Source organism: Furipterus horrens, unplaced genomic scaffold (assembly GCF_987537825.1).
Source record: "Furipterus horrens unplaced genomic scaffold, mFurHor1.1.pri manual_scaffold_3, whole genome shotgun sequence".
NCBI lineage: Eukaryota > Metazoa > Chordata > Mammalia > Chiroptera > Furipteridae > Furipterus > Furipterus horrens.
The window spans coordinates 72741892-72767210 of record NW_028327173.1 but is presented as its reverse complement, the minus strand read 5'-3'; positions in this window follow the sequence as shown (position 1 = coordinate 72767210).

The following is a 25319-nucleotide window of genomic DNA, read 5'->3' as shown; positions in this document are numbered from 1 at the left end:
CAAGCCAATAGTTCTGCCAAAAAGGGTACTCGTGGGGAAATCCAAGGGTTGTGAATATCACCAAGAAGAAGAGGAGGGGACAGGTCAGAAATCCTAGGTGGCAGAACTCTTATAAGATCTTGATAAAGGTAAACTGCCAGCCAGAGCAGCCTGCTAAGGTTTTTGTAGACAAGGCAAATTAGAGCCTCTGAGCCTATTAAATATTCCCTATTAAATATTTCCCAAAGAAGCTAATAAAGAGGAGAAACAAATGCCAGGTCTAAGGCCAAACAGGTTCACCATCAATGTGGCAACTTCTGAAAACCCACCAGAATGTCTGAAGAAAGGAAGATGCTGTGCAGATGAGAGGAATCGTGTACTTGCTTCATATTCTCCAAAGAGCAAGGAATGTCTTTGGATATTCCTATGCTATTCAAAGCAGCCAACCCTATACCTGGGGGTCACCCTGACAAACATATTCCTTTTGGCAAAAATCAAACAAAACTAACTCTTATGGAAAAGGGGGCAATAGGGTGGTTCAGAGTAATAGCTATGGCTATTATCTTGTTAAGTTACCCCTAGAAAATAGACCATCTTTCCCCCTGCCCATTAACCGACCACCCCAGGAAATACACAAGGCAATAGAAGGGACTTAATTGTTAACTGGCCCAGCAGCTCTTTACACAGATGGGCTCTGTGTTGAGTACTTTGAATATATGATCTCATGTAATTCTTAAAGATTCTCCAAGAGATTTGTCTCCATTATATGGGTGAAGAAATCAAGACTTGGAGAGGTGAAGGGATGTGTTCAAAGTCTTATGCCATTGAGAGGTAGAGGTTGATTTGAACTCAGTTTTCCCTGTTCCGAATCCCAGGGGCTTTCTATTAATACCTCTCAAACCCCAACTCCACCATCCCATAGTGACTGCATGCAGAGAGGAGCAAAGCTGAGCCTTGGAGAGGAAAGTGCCTACAGTTCCCAAGCGTGCAGAAAGGACCGATGACACTGAATCTGCACAGGGACTCTGCAACTACAGGCTTTACATCTTTAGTTCTTAGTCCTTTGGAAAAATTCTGATTTGAACAAAAGGCAAAGATATTTTGTTAATGTCTTGGCAGGAGACTGGCAGCTGGGTAGAGAGGGGGAAAGAAGAAATAAAAACCACAGACAGAGGGAGCAGGGCAGCGGGCTGGATGCCAGCAGTACCGTGTGCTACTTTTCATTCATGTGCCATGGAGTCAAGTGTGGGAGCAGAGCTGCAAGGACTTAGGGAATGATGGCACTCACCCTTGACTGTACCTGTGAGCCAAGTGCTGTGCTAGAGCTAGGATGTATGAACATGTTTACTCCTCCCAGCACCATTCGGAGGTACTGTTAATTCACCTTACTTCCTAGGTAAGGAGGCTAAGAAAAATTAACAGCCCAGTGATTTATCATATAGCTACTCTATACGCTCTCTTATCTCTAAACAATTTTCATTTAGAGCTTCTAATACCTTCTAACTTTGATTGCAAGTATCATATGTTATATGCCTTTCCCCCTTGAAATTTTCCCTTGGAGTCATCTCATATTAGAATCTTGACAGAATACTCTACAGGGTACTTTTCAATCATTTTAATTTGCACAACAAAATGATAAAGACATATTAGTTATAAGCCATCTAAAGCAATACCAAAATGGGATCTTATGGGACTCCTAGCAATACAGAAAAGTAGCAGGCAGAGAAGTCTGACATACATTTGGTAATTATTCCTGCAGATTTGCCCCCTCAACTGTTAATGTTGGAGGCCACAGTAAACAAACCATATAAAGATTGTGTTTAAAAAAATCATTATTATTACATATTATATTTTAAAGATAAATGGTTATCTTAGCAGGTCACAAATAGGAAAAGAATTATTGTAGCATTGGGTAAATTTTCCAATGACAACGTCATACTTAAATACAAGAAGTGCCAAATCTCAACCACCCGAGATGGACATACAGATTACGTGCTCTGGAAAACAGGGTTGAAGACTGGCTGTCACAAAGACTGAGACAGTGATGTCAATGGCACATTGGAAGAGTTTGATTAAAGACGCTGCATTGTGAATAGATAAAGGTAATACTTCTATATTACAAACATGATGTGATTTTTAAATATTTCATTTAAACCATTAACATAATAATCAGTATTTACAAACTAACAAATATCATATGGGATTTTAAGTATATATAGTAATTAAAACAATACATCTATTACACACAGATAATCTGTCTTATTTCATTTACATCCTGACACATTTTTATATTCACCTCAACAAAATCCTTTCTTAAATGCTCACTGGATAAATGGGGTGCTGTAATATGCAGAGTCACCTCACATGCAGTCTTATACCCACTCATTGTCACTGAGGTGATGGCTACATCCTGACTCACACGTGGTTCAGCCTAGCACATGGTCTATCCTCAGTCTCAGGGTGTTGAGTTGTTGCTGTCATTTTAGTGATAAAGAAATAAAGATTGTAATGGGTTAGGAAACTTGGCCAAAGCACACAAATACTAATAAGCAGAGCTGGCTGGTTCTAGAGGTTTTCCAACATCCCAGCCAGAGCACAAGCCACTATTCCAAGCTGAGTGCATGAAAATGTTACCTCCTACTCCACCAGGAACAACGCCTACCACGGGGCCAAGGCGACAAAGCCCAGGCTTGTACGCCACAGAGCTGGAGGATATCTAGACATGGTTATTCTTGGATCTGGCCACGGCTCAGGGCAATGTGTTTTGTTGTTAATTTGTTATCAATTCACAATAGCTGGGGAGCAGAACTGGCAACAGTTGATCATTTGGTTCAGAAATTCTCACCTTTTTTTTTTCATTTCAGACATAATCTCTTTGTTTTCTCATTTTTTTTTTCCAACACTTGATAGCAGACTTAGGCACTCATGTAAGGAGCACTTCCAGGAACTCAGACCCACCAGTCTTTCAGAGGGGAAAAGCTCAGTGGAAAATTTGTAGATGTGTGTTAATATAGGAAATACTAGGAAAAGTGATTTGGCAGAACAAGCATTGCATCTGTGTTGCTCATGCTACAAGTTAACATGTGTTTTGACCACTGACATTAAATTTTATCATGGTTAGAGGACATTTTTTAAAATCACATTTTATTGCGATTTTGGAAGCTACAGTCTCACAAATTTTTTAAAAATGTGGTCTCCCAATGTAATTTTAAGAACAACACTCTAAAGAAATATTAACATTCCCTTAGATAAGAAGTGCATGAAATATACGCATGTATGGGTGTGTGTGGGTGTGCATTTAAATCTTCCTCACTCACGTGGGACAAGCCAAGCTTTCAAAAGCAGCACTGTCTCTGGGTGAAATTACACAGATGACATCAGTTGTTCTCTACCTTGCTGTCTTCTCAACATTCGATTGATTTCAAAGTCCTTGTTGCTATTCCTCACTCCCCTTTTCCTTTCCATCCCCTCTCCAGGCCACAGATGGCTCTCAGAGTTGTTTACCATAAAACTTTCCTCCCAGGGAGTCAGTTGGAAATGTCAGAATACTAGGTGAGAAGTGACTGCGGGAGATCCCCTGGGGCAAGACCTTCATTGCATTCCAAGGACCAGTGCAGGTAGCTGTGAGTACCGTGCAGGAAGACCATTCCAGGTTCTGATTGCTGGCAGGGGTGAGTGAATACTTCCACTTGGAGAGGATTGCCTAAGCTTAAATCATCATTGTTAAGAATAAGCATTTACCATAATTCTTTTAAGGGACAGACTTTAAGTGACAGGAAATTTACTGTTTCAGAGGGACCAAGAGCAGAAAGACAGTAGTTACTTCTCAGCACAAGTTAGAAGTTGTTGGCATACACATTATTCCTTTCTTCCTTGATGTAGACACACATATAATTCACCACCTAAACCCTACAAAGGAGTCTCACTGCTCCAAAGATAAAGTCCAGATCTACAAAAGGCCCTCAGGATCAGACTTTGCTTCCCTCTCTGGGCTCACGCTGTCCGCTGGGCCCTCTTTGTGTGCATCCAGCCACTTTGTCTTCTTCCTTGGGGAATTGGGGGCCTTCCCTGATCCCTCAGTTCCTGGCCAGGCTCCCTACCCACCCCCCAGTTATGCACACTCTCGCCAATTTAGCAATTTCTGCAGGATTTACTTATATGATGATAGTCAAGCAATTAACTAGTAGGCTATTTAGCCCACATTTCTGAACGTCAGCTCCCAGAGAGCAGGAACCATCTCTGACTTATTCCACGCGAACTAAGGACTATGCCTTGCATATATGATGGATACAAATATTCATTTGAATAAATAATGGGGGTCATGAGGGGCAAAATATCTGGGCAGCCACACTGACTATGAGGGTGGATTTGGCCCAGGTGACTAGTTCTGGGAGCCAGAGAGTCACAGCCTGGGTGGGCGGTGGGGACAGTCAGAGGACAGACTTGGACAAGGAGGCTCAGCCATGCTGCGTTTCACAAGGCCTTGGACAGCCCTGCTGGCCAAACTCCTTCAGTATTGACAAGAGAGCGTACTCTGGGATCTGGCTTTTTGGTTCTATGTTATTTCTAGGCAATATAAGGTTAGAAGGAAAAACAGTTTAGGAGGAAACACAATATTCATTTATTCTTTGATGGTCTGGGAAACCCTCATAAGGAACAAGACAAGCTGGAGTAGCTAAAACTCATTGTCCACACTGTACAGCCCAGGTCATCAATGGGCATTAGAAAAGCAATGCAGGTGTTTGTAGCTCCTGTTGAAAACTGCACTGGCTCTGGAGTATGAAAGACTTGGATTTGAATCTCTGTGTTTCCACTTGCTAATTGTGTGAGCTGAACCAGGTAATTTAACCTCTCCTTGAGCTTCAAAATCCTTTTTTAAATAAAACTGGTGTAATTATTGGGTCACTATAGGAATTAACAGATAAGTAAAGCATCCGACCTAGAGGAGGCATCACAAGTAAAACATAGTTACGATTACTGATGTTTTTTTCCTCTGTTAGCTCCTGGGTGGATGCTTTGCTCTGATGCCAGTGGATTTGGACCCTTGTTTTTACTAGGAGTTATATAATAGCCCATGTTCAGGCAGGAGTTTTTGTAGTTGTTAGGAAGTTTATTTCTCAAATAATAGAAAACAATTTTTTTCTTTAACACTTTGGTCTCATTAAATCTAATTGCCGCACTGATTCAGGAACTTTATGGCTAGAATTATGTCAAACAATTAATACTTTCTTGGCTCCGTGGGAAGGGAGGCCACCCCATCCTGGAGCCCACAGGAAATGCTGGGCTCAGGTGTGCAGCCCCATTACCAGGTACTGTTAGGAGGAACACACACAGAGGTATGCATTCCTGAGCCTTGAAGGTGGGGCTTTTTGTTTGTCTGCTCCTTATAAGGAGCAATTATCAACCCCTCAGAAAGGTCGTGGCCCTTTCTCTCTCCTCAAGTGGCTGAAACCAGGTTTTTTCTCTCAGAGGGGTGGAGCAGTGATTAAGCAGGGTAAATATGCCAGCACTTCACATGACAACTGTGAGGATGCTGACAAACCCTTGCAACAGAGCAAGGGGACTCTCAGAAAACACACTGGGAAGTCTTTGCTCCTCCTTCCCTTGAGTCAAGGCAGCATGAAGATTGGCTTTTGCAGCCAAGGGGAGCCAGCCACAAAGTGGGCCTGGTGGGTGGAGCTGGACTTGTGTCTTACTCTTACCACAGGTATCTGTTCTTTTCTTCCTTTTCCCTTCACCGGATGCCCTTGAACATTGATGCATGGAGCAGGTGGTTGCTGGGAGGAACAGGGGATTCAGAAAGTGACAGGTGATGCTTTTCTTATTCTCAGAGGGATCAAGTTCTTCACATCTCACAGTAACAAAGGGGACACAAGGCAGCCAACCTGGGATCTCCAGAGCTCAGCCTTACTTCTTGCTGATGGCCCCATCCTGCATACCCCTCCCCTGTCCTCTGGACCCCCATTGCGTCATCTCGCACTCAGTGCACAGTCTGACACTCGCTTCTCCATAGTCTTGTGTGGACCGTGGTGTTTTTCTGGGCACAGTGGTCTGCCCTCCCCACCGAGGCCACAGGTTCCTCACAGGTAGGTAGTCGGCTTCCACTTCATCTCTGACCCTGTGGGCTCAGCCCAAGTGCTGGGCATTAAACAGGTGCTCAGTGAAAGCTAGTCAATAGCTTGATAGAAAGTTGATTAGGCTACAGGATCCAAAGAGGATCACCTGCTTTCTGTGCTTTGCTGAGAATGAGCCCGAGGTTATTGAGAGCCAGTTATCTGAGGGCATCTAGGTCTCCACCTGACACTTGCTCCTGCTACCTGAAGCTAACCAGGCCCAAGAATTCCACTCTTCCTTTCTCTTGTAGGTGGCCATAGTTTAAATCCACTTGCAGACAGAGAAAGCAGAGCTACTCTCCTGCCCCCAGGGACCTTCTGTGGAGTTCAGGAGTGAAAACATACAAGAGGTACTTCCGTGTTCCGCCCACCCCACGCATCTGCATTTTTTTCTTAAAAACAACAACAAAAACTTTAAAGCTTTTAGCATTTATCCAATTTTCTGCTATTATTTTCCACAGCTGAGAAACTAGGACCAAATTTTCTTTTCTTTTTTAATCCTCACCTGAGGATACGTTTATTGATTTTAGAGAAAGAAATATCAATGTGAAAGAGAAACATTGATCGGTTGCCTCCCAACCACACCCTGACCAGGAATCGAACCCATAACCTTCTAGTGTACCAGAGGATGCTCCAACCAACTGAGTCACCCAGCCAGGATTAGGACCAACTTTTCAATGTCCCCTTTGTGGTTCCCTGACATCCTTCACAGACCGCACCCCACCCCTTCTTTTTATGGCTTTTATCATTAATTACAATAACAGCAAACAAGAAAACAGGCATGAGGAAGTTACAAAGGTTCCCAAATCTTTTAGCCTCTGCTTATAAAAAGTACATTGATGCAACTTTTCCCAACAGGTTATTGACAATAGTGCCTTTAAAAGTCCATGTACGAGAGAGGCGGAGCGGAGTGCACACCCCCTTGGGGAGCTCTCCCGGCAGGAAGTGAGTTGACCTTCAGTGAGGCCTGGCTCTGAACACGGGGATGTTCTAAGATGCAGAGTGAAGTTAGCACCAGGGCTATATGGCAACTAAACCCACAATGTTTGCACAACGGAACTTTTGTGTTCCTATGGAGGAACACTTCACTGATGTGCATAGAAAATGGATCAATCTCTAATTTCACTAATAAGAACATGAAGGAGGTTAAGAGAGCTCCAAAACGATTGGCTGGCTGCTTATATAAATAGGGCAGCTGCACAGGCTGCAAAGCACTCAAAGTATATAACGCACAAGAGAAGTTCATGGGCACACACCTGCCCCAGCCTAACTCTGCACAGCCCCATCTCCTATGGACCCTCCTTCCAGTCTTTCCCTCCCTGGTCTCTCTCCAGGCAACATACAGGTCACAAAGGCATGAATACCAGTGTCTTTTCTCCGTTTGTGGTCATGTTCTTAGCCTTTGACAGCTGTGAGCTTACAAATGGTTGGGGGGCCTCTCTTGCCCACCACTCGCCTCTCAGGAAGCCTACTAGATGGTGTGGGGGAGAAGGGGACAGGAGGTGGAGCAGCTCTGAGGGCTCCTGGGTGCCCCCAACAGTAGGTCCGATCTTGGCTGGCTATTTAAGGAGACAGTGCGGGTGAGCTGCAGGGCTGTTGGAACTGCTGTCAGAAGAGCTGGATCAGAATTCCAGCACTGCCGTGTGCCTGTGGACAGCACACTTAGCCTTTCTGAGGTTTGCAGTGAGGGTCCTGGGAGACATGTGAAGCACTGAGATCAGAGTAAATGCCGGGTGTTATTACCCAGAAAGGGACAGCAATCGAAGGGACAGAATAGAATGGCGGTGGGATTCTTGTCTGCTTCATTCCCAGCACCTAGAATGGTCCCTGATACACAGGCGGCATTCAGTAAAAGTTTTTAAATGAACGAACAAATGAATAAATTACTTATGAGTCCTTGGTGGTTTACTCTCTGTCTAGTTTGACCTGTGACACTTCAAGCTTATCTTCCAAGAAAGTGGGCGCTGTGGGAAAGTGGAAAAAGGTGCTAGGAGTGGATGGTTTCTCGCTGCATGAATTCGAGCCAGTCCTTCATCACCTTGGGCCTCAGTGTCCACATCTCTCATGTGGGAATGATCGCTTGATCCACAGTCTTCATCCCAGGGGTAATGTGACAGCAAATGGGAAGACATGGATTTAAAGGCTTTCATGTCTTTAAATAGCAGGTTGGAATAAAGCAACTCAGACAGACGGATGCTTGAAGAACCCTTGGAGAGCCTCTCACTGGGTGCCAGTGAGAAGTCCGTCTCAGAGGTGGGGGAGATATTTTCTTTATTAGAAGTTGCCTGGATGAGTCAAGTTATCTGTGTAGGTAGAACTTTATTTGGTTAGAAGTTGAATTCCTGATTTGTGTCCAATCTTTTCTAATGATCCATTTAAGGAAAGGGAAACACTCCCACGCAAGATCTGTTTACAAAGTCTTGAGAAACCACTAAGTCTGCATTTATCTGACAAGCTGGGCCCTGTTCTGACTCAGCCTGCTCAAGTCAGAAGCCTTGAGGGAAGGCAGCGACCTCCCTAAACGGATTCAAAAGCTCTCATTTCATCACCCCAGTGTCTTTTCAGAAAGGCAGCGCTGAGCTCCAACAGGCAGAGCAGCTTGGGAACAATCCTCAGGTACAAGTCTGAGGCCAGTGATTGCCTCCCTGTTAACACATGCCGGATTCCCCGTGACCCCTCCCTACTCTGCTATTACCATCCCTCCCCTTCCCCCCTAACCCTTCTCTGCTTGCTGGCTGGGCCTGAAGTCTCTGGGATGAAGACAGAGTTTTTCACTAATGGTTGGAGAAACAGCCCAAATGAACATACATACCTCAGAATTCAACATAAATTCCTACCAAGCGGTCTGTCACGAGACATTCCTGAACAGAGACTGAAGTGAGAGGGGAGAATATGGGTTGAGTCGGGGGAGGGGGGTAGTGACCTGGAGGAGAGCAAAGACCCAGAAAGGGAAACTTGGGGACAAAGACAAAACTGGGTTAAGGGTCAGCTCTAGCCGCAGCGATTGAAGCACATATCTGCCCTTGGCCTCCCTCATCAGCACAGAGCATTTTCCATCATTATCTGCTTCTTGAGCCAAGAGAGACGTGAAAAAAAGTGTGCAAGAAAATACACACCCTAATTTGCCTTTTGTCCATGAAGGCCACGGACATCAGGTTTGAGGTATGCTGTGCTGAATAGAGCCATGGACTATGCAGGCATCACTTAGCATTGGACAAACCTCTCTAGGCCTTAGTTTCTTCATCTGTAAAATGAGATGGTTAAACTGGAAATGTCCCAAGTTCCTTTCTAGTTCTGCTGCTCTTAAGTTTCCCAGGTCACCATCCCCGTTTGGATTCAGTGGAATATCAGGGGTTCTTTCCCTTGCCCTCCTAGGGTAAATAGAGACCCAGGAGGGCACCTGATACTGTCCTGTGAGGGTCTCTTTCTATAGATTGATAACACTTGAGTTGTAGGAGACATCAAACCTATCTGGGTTCTGATTTTTGCTGCTTACTGGCTGTGTGTAACCTTGGAAAATCTTTATATCTTTGCTCCTTTTTCACTAGGAGTGAGTGATAGCTCCTGCCTGGCACAGTGGGAGGTCAGAGGTGGTATATTTCTTTTTTCTCGTTTTTTTAGAATAATGCGTGGCTCATCACAAGGATTCCCTTGTCATTGACTCCCTTCCTTTTATCTTGCTGACTGAGGAGGTAAGCTCAAGAACTAACTGTTCCACAAATGTATTAGTTAAGCTATAGGCTGTAACAAAGAGACCCCAAAATACAGTGGCCCAGATGTGTTCAAATGTCATTTCTCTCTTATTCACAGGGGTCATACTACAGTCAGAGGTAGAGGTTGCTGAGCAGCTCTCCTCTCTGAGACCCCAATTTCCTCCATCCTGCTCTTCTCCAAGACCAGCTAAGAGCCCACCTCCCTTGGGTGCCTCAGATCCCTCTATCCATAGGGGTCACACGTGGTCAGCTCCCCTCAGTGGTCACTCAGTACACACTGCCTTACAGTGCTAGATAACTCTGCCGGTGAGGAAGTTGTGACTCCTCCCCCAGACTGGGAGCTCCTTAAGATCAAGCACCATGGCTTTTATCTCCCCAGCCCCACACAGCCTCAGAAAACTGCCTAGCATGGTGAGTGGCACGTGGTAAGCTCTCCAGGAGGGGTTGACCCTGAGTGAATGCATTCCTGGGGACTTCGGCCAACCACGATCATGAAAGCTGAGGTGTTTACTTAGTCATCACCATCTTACACATTGTTCAGCTTAATTACAGTGCAATTTCTTCACATCTTCCAATAAATGAAAGGAAAAAAATGTGTATCTTTAGTGAGTCTGTGTGAAAATTAAGTCTCATGAAAGCCCTTGACTCACCACAAAAATTCAAGAAATGTGCTTCTTATACATGAACACAGGGGAATGCAGATTTTCTTGCCATGTGCGAATGAAGAGCCCTTGGGTGGAAGTGCTGACCGGGATGCCTGGTGGAGTGAGTACTTGTGTTACTGTAAATTTTATACAATCAGATTTCTTCACAGAAAAACTTATAGCAGTCATTAGTTTTGGTAACTGCCCCAATTTAACTAGCTTATGGCTCGCAATCCAAATAGCAATATAATTCATCATCCCTCTCAGTGTTTACTTCACCATTGTTCATTGAAGGGAAAACCACATCCGCCAGTGAGCTGATCAGTGGGAGCGCTCCTGAGATATTTTTTAGCTGGCTTGTGTGGGGAAGATAGATCTTTTTCATCTGCTTTGAAAATTGGCATACAGACATTTTTTCAGGGTCACTCTCTGTGTTAGCTCTAACTCCAAATATTTTCTTAGGGAGCATCTTGGTCCTGCCCACTGCTGCTCTGTTAGCCCATTTCTGCAGCAGGTGAAATATTTTGTCTTTTTATGGCCCTGGAACTTTTCTCAATACGTGGCAAGCCTACAATTATCTAGTCACATAAAAAGGAATGCTTCATACAGCTGTGCAGGTTGGGTAGTGCATCATTCCAGGAGTACCACTTATTTATTTAAATTTTATTTATTGAAGTAACATTGGTTAATAATATTATATAAATTTCAGGTTCACATATTACAATTTGGAATCTGTATACCCTATTGCATGTTCACCACCAAAAGTCTAGTTACCTTCGTTGCCATATATTTGACTCTCCCTTTACCCAATTCGCCCTCCTTACACCCTCCTTCCCCTCCATCCTTTTGTCTGTATTTATGAGTTTGTTTTTGTTGTGTTCTATTTGTTTGTTTGTTACATTTTTTATATTCCACACTTGGATGAAATCATACTGTTTTTGTCTTTTTCTATCTGACTTATTTAACTTAGCAATAATATGCTCAAAATCCATCCACGTTGTCACAAAGGGCAATATTTCATCATTTTTCTGGCTGAGTAATATTCCATTGTATATATGTACCACTTCTTCTTTATCCATTCATCAGTAGATGGACACTTAGGTGGTTTCCATGTCTTAGCTACTGTAAATAATACTGCAATAAACATAGGGATACACATATCTTTACAAATCAGTGTTTTCATATATTCTTTGGATAAGTACCTAGAAAAAGAATTGCTGGATCATAGGGTAGTCTTATTTTTAATTTTTAAAGGAACTTCCATACTGTTTTCCATAGTGACTGCACCAATTTATAATCCCACCGACAGTGTATGAGGATTTCCTTTTCAGCACATCTTCTCCAACACTTGTTATTTCTTGTCTTTTTGATATGTTAACCTAAAGATAAAATGGCCTTTCAAAGTGAGAGACAACAAGGTCAAAAGAATAGCTACTCAGGATGCACTGATTAGGCAGATGCCCAAATAGTGTTCTGACTGGGAGATAAATGCAATGAGTGTTTATGAGAAAAAGAAGGGAAACAATTATATCAATAGAAGGAAGGCATTTCTATTGGTACAGATGATACAACATAGTGATGCTAATTCTAAACAATGTTTAATTTTTGGTCTGGCAGTCATAATAACTACTTTTTATTATTGTTGCAAGTAGTTCTTTGGGGTACAAGGTTGCTGTTTTAACATTCCAAAGATTTGAGGCATGAGACATAAGTGCAAAGCAAAGCAGTATCTCTAGCATGGAACTCCAGCTCCATTTTAAAGGGGCTCCGTTTTTTGTTTGTTTATTTGTTTGTTTGTTTTTTAAGGCAATAGCCATTCAAATAGGTTTGAGGTGATATTTCTTGTAGTTTGATTTGCATTTCCCTGATAACTAGCGATGTTGAACATCTTTTCATATGCCTGTTGGCCATTTATATGTCTTCAAGAAGACCACAGAATAATGCTTCCAACATTGTATTCAAACAAACTCCGCAGTACTCCTGAAAGGCCCTATTTCTCAGCAAATGTACAGTTAAACTCTTTGCCATTTAATGTTCAACAAAATCTCGATTGAGAGAAGCAGGCTCAACAGCCATGAACTCTGTCTGTTCCTGAGTACTATAGGTCTGTTCCTAAAACTGTCCAGACTAATAGCAGGTTGTGTCTCTGGACCACAGTGTTCTAACACTATATGCAAATGCTTTTACATGATTATGGTCTGGCATATGACATCAACCACATTAGAGTATGTAATGAGAAACACTATGATCCTCGCCACAGTTCCCTAAACATTCTGGTTAGGACCTTGCTTGAAATATCCAGCCTCTTTGGAGGGGTTCATGGGAGAAATTTCTCTCTGCTCTCAGTATCAGAAAGAGTTCTGTTTTTCCTGAACAAACCATTTCATTTGTTCTGGCTCATGTAACTGAAGCTGCTTTCATGCATGTATTAACTGTTAGAAAGCTGGGAGATAAGATAGTGGCTCAACACTAACTAGTATAAAGACCTCACAGCATGTGCTTCATGTCCTTGCCTCATTCCTAGTTTCATGTGCATTAATTAATTCAACAAATAGTTACTGAGTGCCTACTACAAGCCAAGCATTCTTCTAGATACTACTCTGAACAAAACACAAAAGCTTCTACCCCAGGAAGCTTACATCCTGGTGGGGAAATATATGATAAAATTACATATATATGCACATACATATGTTAAAATATATTTTAATGTATTAAAAATGTATTATAAATTATATATAACATGCATTATATGTAAATACGTTTAGTACTGTATTACAGTAGTCCCTCTCTATATTGCAATTCACTTACTGTGGTCTCACTGTATCGTGGGATTTTTAAAAATATTATATTTAATTATTTATCACAGATTTTTCACTATAAGGTTAATAAGGGACTGAGAACAGTTTATAAGTGTGTGGGAAGGGTTTATAAAGCCTTAAAATATATATAAATACTAAAATAAATGAAAGGTTCCTACTTCACAGATTTTCACCTATTGTGGGGGGGTCTAGAATGTAATACCCGCAATAAGTCGGGGAATACTGTAGTTGGTGAAAAAGTAGTGGAAAATAAATCAGGGGAATCACTTTTCCGCCCTTTGGCTAAGATCAAGTGTAATAAATCAAGGAAAAGGACTAGCGTGGCAAGAGATGTATTTTAAAGGTCTACAGTGACTTTCTGAGATGCCATTTGAGCAACGCCTGAAGCCTGAAGATCCTGAGGTAGTTGCTATCTGGATCCCTGGGGGATAAACATTCCATATAGAGGGAACAGCAAGTTCAAAGTCCTTGAGGCAAGAGTGTGCTCGGCATTTTGAAGAAATAGCAAGGAGGGTGGTGTGGCTGAAGTGGCATGGCTGAGGCCGTGCTGTGGTCATGTGTATCAGAAGCAGGATAACGTCAGGTCCTGGAGTCCTTTGATGTATTTGAACCCTACACTTCATAAGATGAGAAGCCATCTGAGGGTTTTTGAGCAAAGGAATGACAATTTCAGAGGATCACTCTAGCTAATGAGTTGAGAGCAGACATAAGAGACAAAAGTAGAAGCAGGGGATTTATTAGGAGACATTTCAGGAATTCAAAGGAGGTGGTGCCTTGAGCCAGCTTGGTAGCAAGGAGCAAGTGAGAAAGGATTCGTTCGGCAGCCGTCCGTCTCGAGAGACGATGGTGTAGCTTCTTAAGAGTCTATCTGCACCGCCGAGAATGGCTGTGCAGTCCAACTCGGGAGTGACACGGTATCTGTCTCCTCCCGTGTTGAATCGACATCTGGAGTGTCCTCTCCAGTGAAGCTGAAGCTACAGAGCCTGGGCAGGGTGATATGGAGGGTCTGCTGTTGCCCATGCAGCAGAACCCCCCCCCCCCCCCCCCCTCTTCGCAGCTGAAGGATCCAAGGGAAAGACGGAGTCAATACAGCTTGGCTTCAGGTGCGCCGCAGGAGTTGCCGGTGTTGACTACAACGTCAAACCGCCTTAGGGACTCCGGCCCCGGATTTTCTGTCGGGGTTTACTCCCTTAGCCTTTCCCCTGAAGAGGTATGCCGCAAGGCAGCGGAGGTTTTTTGGAATCAGAGTTTTCCTTCTCTGATGTGCCCTGACTGGAAGATCGAACCAGCGACACTTAGCTCGCAGGCCGACGTTCAATCCACTGAGCCAAACCAGCCAGGGTCGGAGAAAGGATTATATTCTGGATATTTGTAGGTAAAGATAACAGGATTTGTTGAGAAAGGCACTGTGGGTAGGAAATAAAGGGAGGAGTCAAGGATGACTCTAAAGTTTTTGGAAGGCTATAGCTGTCTTGAACTACATGTTTTTCCAAGAGAAGAATATGAGACAGTGGGTTTGGACATGCCAGTTTGAGGGACAGAGCCCTGGGATGCTGCAAAATTAAGAGTTTGTCTAAGCTCTTACCCTCAATTTTTTTTAATCTAATTTTTAGGCTGGTATTTACAAACCTTATAATTTTCATATCTATAAACCTTTTATGTTCTTTTTAGAACAAGTCAAGTATAGTTGAAGCCAGTGCTCTCATAGTGACATCACATAATTCATTTAAGAACTACATAAGAGTCAGTTTTGTGTCAGGCATTAGGAGCTGGGGATAACCAGACAAAGTCTCTGGCCTCATGAAGTTTGTGTTACAGTTGAAGGGAATGACCATAGTTGACATGTCAATAAACACACAATTAAGATAATTTCAGATTGTAACAGGTGCTATGAAGAAAGTAGAGCAGATAAAGGTGGAGAGGATAACTCAGGGCAGGAGTTGTGGCTTCACTAAGGATGTGCTATTTGAACTAAAACGCAAGTGATGAGAAGGAGCCATGCCACGTTCTAGAGGAAGAGCATTCCTGGCCGCAGAAGCAGCCATGCAGAGACCTGAGATGGGAATGAGCCTGGTGTGCTGAGATGACAGAAAGTAGGCTGGCAGTGTGGCTGGAGTGCAGTGAAAGGAGGAATGGTGGAGGAGACAAAGCCAGAGAGGCGGGAGGGAGCGGCTCATGTTAAGACTTGCCTGCACGGCAAGAACTTTGTGTTTTGTTTTAAGTGCACTGGAAGTCATTGCAGATTTTCCAGCAGGGGAATGACATCATGTGAGTTACCCTGATTGCTGAGAGTCACATGGCCTGTGAAGCATCAGGTGGTTGCAGTGAATGAGGGGTGAGATGATGGGGGCTGGACGAGGACGGAAGCGTGCAAGTGGGAGAGGGGTTCAAGTGCGTGTTGACCTTGCCGATGGACTGAATGATAGAAGAGAAAAGACAAAGATGACTTCTCGGTTTTGGCTAGACCAACTGGATGGATGCTGGTGCTGTTATGAGTTAGACCAAACTGGAAAGGGGCAGGTTTTAGGGAGAAATTGAGCTATACTCCAATCAGTTAAATTTAAGATGCTTATTAGTCACTTTGCAATTCTGCATGTTTTCTACAAAGAAAATCACTCATTCCTTCAATTAGTGTTTGTTAAATGAGTGGATGCTAGCTAGCCCTTTTTGGATGAAGGAGGCCAAACTCAGGGTTAAAGACTGGCAATCCAGAACGGTGATGCTAACATCATAAGAAGCAGCTTTGCTGACGTTATCATGACCAATCATCTTAGCTGTCTGCGGAGGCCCTGGGTTGGGAAAGATTGTCTTTTACAGATGAAGTGTTTGAGGCTGGGAGGGACTACATGACCTGCCCGATGAGCCCACCTCCCAAGGTTAGACCCAGGCCTTGTACCTTGGCTCTTTCTTCCATCCCACACCAAGCTCTTATCAGCATGCTGCAGACCCCTGAAAAAGCTGTCTTGAAAGGTCTCCTTGTGACATGGACCTCAGCATGGCCCTTGGGGCTGCGGTGACTCTTCTGGCCAGCCAGAGGCTTTGGGAGCCAGTTTCAGCCTGAAAGTGGCCTGGGCCATCAGTAGGCAGCCCACAGCTAGCCATAACTTTCAAAAAGGTCTGGTTGAGCTCTGTGACACCCACAGACAAGGGTTCTCTCCTTGCCCTGGTGAATCAGAAGCACTGGACGGAAGACTGGCCCAGCCTTTGGAATGGAACCTGGCGCAGGTTTCTCCTGCAGGAGACAGTCTTCTCTCTAGGTGGCTGGCTTCGCTGGAGTCAATTAATGAAGAGGCAAGAGGAAGAGCATGGCCACTGTCCCAAGGGTGTATGCTTTTCACATCCCTATTTCCAACCCGGCTTGGCACATTCCCCTTAAGAAAATTTATTTTTGTAGATTTTTCACATCAAAGTTAGAACATAGATACTTATTATTGCAGATAAAGTAATATATTAAATAACAATTATAATAATGAATCTCAAACTTAAGCATAAGAATCAATAAGGAAAAGAGATTGTATCTCAGTCCATTTGAACTGCTATAACAATGCCACAGACCTGGTAGGTTATAAGCACCATAAATTTATTTCTAACAGTTCTGGAGTCTGGGAAATCCATGATTAGGGTATCAGCATGGTTAGGGCCCTCCTCATAACTGGCACCTTTCTGTGTGTGCTCACATGGTGAAAGGGATCAGAGATCTCTCTGGAACCTCTTTTGTAAGGGCACTAATCCCATTCATGAGGGTTCTACCCTCATGATTTAAGCTCTTCTCAAAGGCCACACATCCTCATACCATCGTTTGGTGGGTTAAGATTTCAACATGTGAATTGGGGGCCATGCAAACATTCAAACCATAGTAAATGGTATTGTGCAATGGTTAAGAGCTTGAAATATGATGCCAGGCTGTCTGTGTTTGACTCCAGGTTCTATTGATTACTAGTTATATGAATTTGGAAAAGTTTCTTAATCTTTCAGTACCTCAGTTTATTCATTTACAAAATGGGGATAATAATATTACCCAGTGATAGGCTGTGCTGAGGATTAAATGAATTTATTAATATAAAGCTCTTGGAGTAGTGCTTTTACATGTTATTCTACAGGCAAAAGCTATAATTATTAATGTTATTTTCATAGCTAGGTGACTTGTTAAAAATGCCAAGTCCAAAGTCATACACATAAAGTTTCTGTTTCACTGATCCCAGAGTGGGGCCCAAGAATTTTTCACAAGCACTACCATAGATTTTTGTTGCAATTGGACTAAAATGACTCTTTGAGAAACCCTGGACTACAAGGCAAAAATGAGCATCTAAGAACAAGGCTAGGTGGTAGGTACTACAAGGAAGAAAAGCAGGAACAAAGAACAGCGTGCACTTCCCCGATTTATTACTTCATCCTCTTCAAAGTGGTTTAGAATAGAATTCAATAAGGTCTTGCAATGGTAAAAAGATGGTCTCCAAAGAGAATAATTTAACTGTAACATTAATTTTCATATGATTTTATTTTTAATGTCTCTTTCTACTAGATTCTTTTATTGAGATATAATTCACATACCATAAAACTCAATCTTTTAAAGTATACAATTCAGTGGTTCTTAGTATATTGGCAAAGTTGCACAATCACCATTATCTAATTCCAGAATATTTTCATCACCACCCACATAGGAAAACAGGTGTACTCATCAGCAGTCACGTCCTAGTCCTCCCTCACCCCAGCCCCAGGCAACCACTACTCTGCTCTCTGTTTCAATGGATCTGCCTCTTCTGGACATTTCATACAAATAGACTCTCACAATATATGGCCTTTGTGATTGGGCTTCCTTCACTTAGCATACTTTCAAGGTTCATCCGTGTTATAGCATTTACCAGTACTTTCTTTTCTTTTTATGACTAAATAATATCCTATTGTATGGGTATATCACATTTTATTTATCCATTCATCAGCTGATAGACATTTGGGTTGTTTTCCATTTTTTAACTATTACGAATCATGCTGCAATGAGATTTGTGTGCACATATTTGTGCAGATAGATGTTCTCATTTCTCTTGAATATATCCCTAGGAGTAAAATTGTTCAGTCTTATGGTAACCTAATATCAAATTTTTGGAAGAACTGTTTATCAAAGCAGCTGCACCACTATACACTCCCACCAGCAATGTATGAGCAATTCAGTTTCTTCAGATTCTCACCAATGCATGTTGTTTTCCATCTTTTAATTTTAGCCAAACTTGTGTAAATAAGGTGGTATCTTATTGTGATTTGTATTTGTATTTTGATTAATGATGTTGCACATCTTTTCACCCATCAGTTTCTGGCCCTGCAGGGTTTTGGGGTCCTGAGGCTGGGATGCTGAGACATAACTGTATTTAGAGCATGTTGCTAATTTCATCCCATCAAGTCTAAAGAGGAGTATGTTTTATTTAGTTATTAGCAAATGCCGAGGCCCTTTCTACAACAGATGTAGTTTTTGCCTGAACTAACTAGAATAATTTTTTAAATTACTTCACAAACTAAATGGGTAGTTGAAGAAAATAAACTAATACACATAAGTTATAAGAGAAACTCCATTAAAAGAAATTTTATTATTTAAGTACTTGCTGGAAAGATATGTATTTGCATGAAACCCACTGACCCCTCGCACCCTCCTGTGCCAGGCAGGCCAGTACCACGGCCCCGCACAGCCACGATTCTGTAACATCCTGTAGGGAAGGAAAAAACTTTCCCTTTCTAGGGTATTCTGGCTGGTCTAATAATTAAATCGACATAAGTCACATTAACAGGAGGAAAAAAAGGCTTAATTATGTCCATATGGGGGCCCTGTAAAAATATGAGACCCACACGAAGTCAGGAAAAAAAGGCTTATATGGCATCTTGAGCCAAGAACAGGATAGGGGTCTGTGCTTCAAAGGAAAGGAAGCCCATTCACAGGAAGATGGGAAGAGCAAATGCTTTCAGAGACAAGGGGACACAGAGAGGACTTTGATTTCTAGGTCCCGCCAAGCTTCCCCCAGCCCTCCGCACTAGCCCACACTCTCCGTAGTTCCCTCTGGCAATAATTCTCTTCCTGGACCTGAACCTTTATCTACATTCTTTTAGGCAATTAAAGGGAAGGCAATAAGCTCTTCCTGAGTCTTTTGGGGCCTTCATTGTCTTTAGCTCAAAATAGTCTGCATGCCAAAGTGGCACATTTTGGGGAGATTTGATCTGAACCCCTCAATGCACAGATAAATGGCCGTTCTCTCAGAAGCAAAACTGAAACTTCCTTCAGAGAGGTCTCAGGATGACTAGCTCACACTTCACTAAGAATCTCTAAGCCTAAACTTCTTGGAAGTGGGTTTGATTTTTACTTATAATGCAAACCAGGAATTCCCTGCAATTGAGATTGCTAATCCCGTGGGAATCCTGCTGAGACTATTCTGGGAAGTTCCAAACCCTTAGTTGTTTGAGATATTTGATTCCAAACTTAAACCTCTCTTCTCCACACATGTTCTCTCCTCCTGTGAATAAGTATCATGACAAATTACTCTGACTTTTAGAGCTGATAATAGTAGGAATCTCAAACAAACAAACAAAAAAAAAGTTGCAATCGTTTGCTCTCTGAGGGATTTCTGTCAGATTGTGAGAACAGCTTTTCCCCTTTTCCCCCCTGGAAAGCAGCGCTGGGGAGACAGGTAAAGAAGACAGAGGAGGGCTGGTGGCCAGGCGCTGAAGGTAGCATCTGTGTATTTTGTAAAGGCTTGGCTTTACCATTTAGCAGACATGTGGTTTTGGGTGTGAACAAAAAAGGGGCCATATACTACATCTGACAAGCTCAGGGTGTCCCGCACTGCAGGCCTTACAAACTCTGTGGCCAGAAGTAACCACACACAGGGTCTGACCATGAATCCCTAACTGGGCAAGCCACAGTGGGTGGTCACATCCAAGGCCTTTAACTTCCTTAGCAAAGGTTCATCTTTACCTTAGTGAGCTCTGTCCACTGTTCTTATGCATCTAGAATAACATACCTTAGAAATGTCAGAGTTATTTTCTTTCTAGACCCCTCAAAGTCACAACCACAGGCACCAAGATGTAGGGCCACTGGAGCAGATCACAGGACACCTCTTTGTTATCTGGTTCCCCACATACCATCTCTGTGCTGTAGTTAGTATCTATCCTGTACCCACCGATGTAAAAGAAGTATGTGTCCCTTCATTTTGCTTTTTGTCCACTTTGCTGTCTCCCACCCCTTAACCTACCATCAATGGAGTTCACATAATCCTCTTATGTCTTCTCCTTCAACTCTAGTGTATAAAATAAGCTGTAAAACTGCCATTCCCTGGAGTATTTTCTCAATTTGTTGAGATTTTGCTTCTGGGCATGTCCTCAAAATTTTGCGTAAAGCAAACTCATAAAACTTTTCTATAGGCTGGACATTTTTTGTCAACAAGGGCAAATGGCTTACTTTCTATGAACCTGCAGTTCTTCCTCTGAAAAACTGAGATAAACTTACTTACCTCAAAAGGCTGACTTGAGATGCAAATAAACAAAAAACAGGAGAGTACTTGGTATATTAAGAAGTGATGTATAAGGAAAGCTATTGTTATGTTGCCTTTCCCTTCAATCCTCAATGGGAACTTTCTTTTTCTTCTGAAATTTTTCCCAGGCTCCAATCCCAAACTTAGGGAATAATTCCAGGTATCCAGAAGATATTCAATAAAGTTTTCTTACATGAAACAAATACAATTTTCTGGGTAAACAATATCAAATAGATGAATGGATTTGGTCAACTTAACAAATATTTCTTAGGTGCTCATTATGTTCCAGTGACTGTTCTAGCACCAAAGAAACTGCTGTGAACAAAACAGACAAAATGCCATGCCCTTGTGGAGCTTCTGTGCATGAAAGGAGAGAAACTCTAAGCAAGTAAGTCATTAAGAGGCATTAGATGTTAACTGGTGTTAAATGCCACAGAGAAAAATAAAGCAGGGAAAGATGATGAGGAGCGGCAGAGGTGAAGTGAGGCCAGAGAAAGGTCAGGGTATCCTTAAAGGCTCCAATTTCTAGCTCCAAGGAATTTGCAAATTCTTTGAAAGTGAGTAGCCTTCCAGAACTCATTTCTAAAGAGGTGTCATCCTCCTCTCAGCTCAGGGCTCACTCTGACCCCAGGCTCTAGGCAGCCAGACTCAGCGTCAGAAGCCAGGCAGCAGTTGTGAGGGAGACAACAGCAAACCAGGCAGATGGCAGGAGACCCTGGGGCAGTGCTCCAGGTCACCCAACCCTGGGAATTAGGTCACCTTGGGAAGGATCCCCACTTTGGCTCTATCTAAAAAGCCCTGTGTGCCGTGCTGCCTTGAAGAGCACGGACAGAGAACCGTCTCATCAACCTCAGACCCCTTCCTTGTTTGCATCGCATGAACAACACATTCCTGTCCAAGCTCACCCAGCTGCTAATTTCCCAGCAACATGGCTCTAACAATTCTTGCATGTAATGGAATTAATCCTGGAACAGAAATAAAAGTTTGTTTTTTTTTGGGGGGGGGGGGGATGTCGAAATTCTTTCTCCTGTCTCCTTTGCTACTCAATCACCAGCCCCAGGAGCCACATCTGACCAAGCCAAGCAGGGGATCCCCTTCCTTCAGCAGCTTGAAAGTCCTGTGCAATAGCAGCGTTGAAAGTACATTGCATAAATTATAGCATTCACAACAGCTTGCATTTACGTAGAGCCACCATGAGCTCTTTCTTTATGGAGTTACCAGTTTTCTGCCTCATGACAACTTTAGTAGGAAGCCTGGACAAACCTACAAGAAATGATTTAGAATCACATGTCAGGGTAAAATGGCCATAGCAGATAGTCTGGTCAAGGATGGCAAATAGCTTGCATCCTGCACTTGTATCCAAATGCTTGGTATTGGCTCCACATAGCATTAGCCTCTGAAGGAGTCTCAAGCCAGCTGGTTGGGAAAGAAAGTGGTGGATGATTTTTAGCAATGTCCACCATGGATGAAACATGGAGAGCGGCACCCCCTTGTGTATTTACCATGCCTAATCTAGTTCCAACTTCTTGTTATTCAAATGAAGCAACTGATGTTCAGGGAGTTGAGGTGACTCTGTGAAGATCATACCGCCAATGAGAAGCAGAGCTGGACCTGGAATCCAGCCTTTAGATTTCCACCTGAGTGCTGTTTCTTTTTTTCCTTTCTTTCTTTCTTTCTTTTTTTCTTTCTTTCTTTCTTTCTTTCTTTCTTTCTTTCTTTCTTTCTTTCTTTCTTTCTTTCTTTCTTTCTTTCTTTCTTTCTTTCTTTCTTCCTTCCTTCCTTCCTTCCTTCCTTCCTTCCTTCCTTCCTTCCTTCCTTTCTTTTTTTAGAAGAATTCATTTACTTGACACCTTAAGTTAAGCAAAGAAAAATATATGCAACTGCATAAAAAGAAACACATTCTCATACTACTTGAACACACAGCAGTGGTCAAAAATAATGAATGTTAAATGAATCCCAGTATTAATTGCAAATAAAAGGAAAATACAGAAAAACTTCAGGCATCTATCTTCATTAAATCCAATACTAAACATGCTTCCTTATATTCCTCAGCTTCTTCCAACTCTTTCACTCTTTAATATGTGCAGAAGATAGATATATGCAGATTCCAACCTGCGTTGACATCTAGGTTCATCTTCCGTGACTCTTGCAGTATCTCTGCCTGCTTTTTAAATTATTATTATTGTTGTTTTTCTATTACAGTTGTCCCAGTTTTTCCCCCATTTCTCTCCCTTGTCCTCTGTCTGCTTTTTAATGGCATAATTTTCACCATTTGCAGTTTATTTTTTAATCTTTTCTTCTTGTTTTGCTTCTTTTTCACACATCGATTTTTTGTTTTTTATTTTGTGTTTTTTGTTTTGCCAGTCACTTCACCACGCCAGTTTTGATTTTGATTTACACACAAGGATGGAGGATTGACCATGGTCCCTCCAGCACCCAGGGCGAGGGCAGAGAGACAGAGTCACCATGCAGGGAGAGGGGTATTGTTTTCAACATCAACTTTTTGTTGTTCTCATTCACAAGGTCTGGAGAGGGCTGGCTCCATGTACTGCTTGACACATGGTTCACAGTGACCAGCTGCTCTGTGGTTCCAGCCTGGCTCCTGCTCTCTGCCTGCTCTCAGCAGGACTGCATGCCCCAAGCTATGGTGGTCCCAGCAGGAAAAATGAGATATCTTCTCATGCAGAAACCTATAATGATGCCCAGGAGCCTGGACTTCCAATTCAGAGCTTGAGGTTATTCTCTTCTCCCTGTAATGACATTGCCCTTATCATTCTTATCATCCCACTTTGGGATAGTATGCACAGAATTGCTTTTATTTTTCTTTTAGAGTGTTGCTGACATAAATTTTATTTACTTTCTATTTTAAAACCTGTCCTGTCTAAGAATAACTGATTTGGTAAGATAAGACATTCATATGTAGATGTCATTAGAAGAAAAAGGAACCAGAAATATTTTTCTTGTTTTGTTTCAATTTATCAAGAGATAAGCAGTCATTGAAAAAAATAAAATAAAATAAACCCTGGCTCAGCTGGTAATATTTGCCTTTTCATTTGGCCTGGTACCTGGTATCATGCCAACCTCCCTGCTGGGCAGCACCTCCTTCTGAGATTCTTGCCTTTTGCAAGGTCTCCCGGTAGTAACGACTGAAATCCCTTGTTTCCGAACTCCTTGGTTTTTCTCCTACACAGCACCCCATATCACCTCAACTTTCTAGATTCTGTTTTCTCAGCTGTAAATGCAGAGCAGCAGACTAGATGATCATTGATCCCTTCAAGCTCTAAATTTCATAGCCAGTGCCCAAAGTTAGTACTAGAATGCGTATACCACTTTCCTGGGAGGGTTTTGTTTGTTTGTTTGTTTCAGAGAGAGAGAGAGAAAGAGAAAGAGAGAGAGCTGTTGTTCCACTTATTTATGTGTCGTTGGTTGATACTTTTGTGTGCTCTGACCAGGGATCAAACCCACAACCTTGGTGTGTTTGTACAACACTCTAACCAACTGAGCTACCCAGCCAGGGACCTGGGGTTCTTATGTGCTTTGCTTTGTTTTGTTTTTAATATGCATTTATCCTGCACTCATTATCTGTCAGCTCTTTGAGCTTAATATTTTATTTTGAAGTAGCACTCCCATATATATGTTCTATGCTCAAGGATTTCCTACTTTTTATAATTTATGACTCTCTGTAAAACTGCTTAATCTGGACTAACTAAACCACATACTGTACTTCCTAACAGCAAATACTTTTATTTCCTGTTTTGTCTCTAAGACAGCAGCAAACTTTGGGTGCTTTGTGACAGGCCTCAAAGGGTCTCATGCCTTAAGATGGAGAAAACATTTCTTGGAAATAATGATTCTTGATTTTGAAGGTAAAAACATAGACTTTAAAATTTTGTGGGATCATAAAACAATCAATCGTATTTCTATACACTAACAATGAAAAATAAAATTAAGAAATAATTCTACTTATAATAGCATCACAAAGAATAAAATACGGTAGGAAAAAATATAACAAAAGAAGCACAAGACTGGTACAGTAAAAATCAAAAAACATTGTTGAAGAAAACTGATGATCCAAATACATGGAAAGGCATCCCATCTTTGTGGACTGAATCATTTAATATTGTTAAGATGACCACACACCCCAAATTGATTTACAGATTCAACATCCCAGGTGGATTTTTTTACAGAAATTGACAACAGGATACTAAAGCTCATTTGGAAATGCAAGGGATGCAGAATAGCCAAAACAATCTTGAAAAAAAAAAGAACCATGTTAGGAAACATACTTTCTAATTTCAAAACTAGAAAGCTACAGCAATCAAGACAGTGTAGCACTAGACTTAAAACAGACATACAGACCATGGAATAGCATTGAGAGTATAGAAATAAACTGTTACATTTAATTTTGGCAAGGGTACCAGGACAATCCAATGGGAGAAAGAGCAGTCATTTTACAATTAGTACTGGACAAGTGGATACCCACATGCAAAATAATGAAGTTGGACCCCTAGCTGATACCAAACTTAACTCATAGTGGACC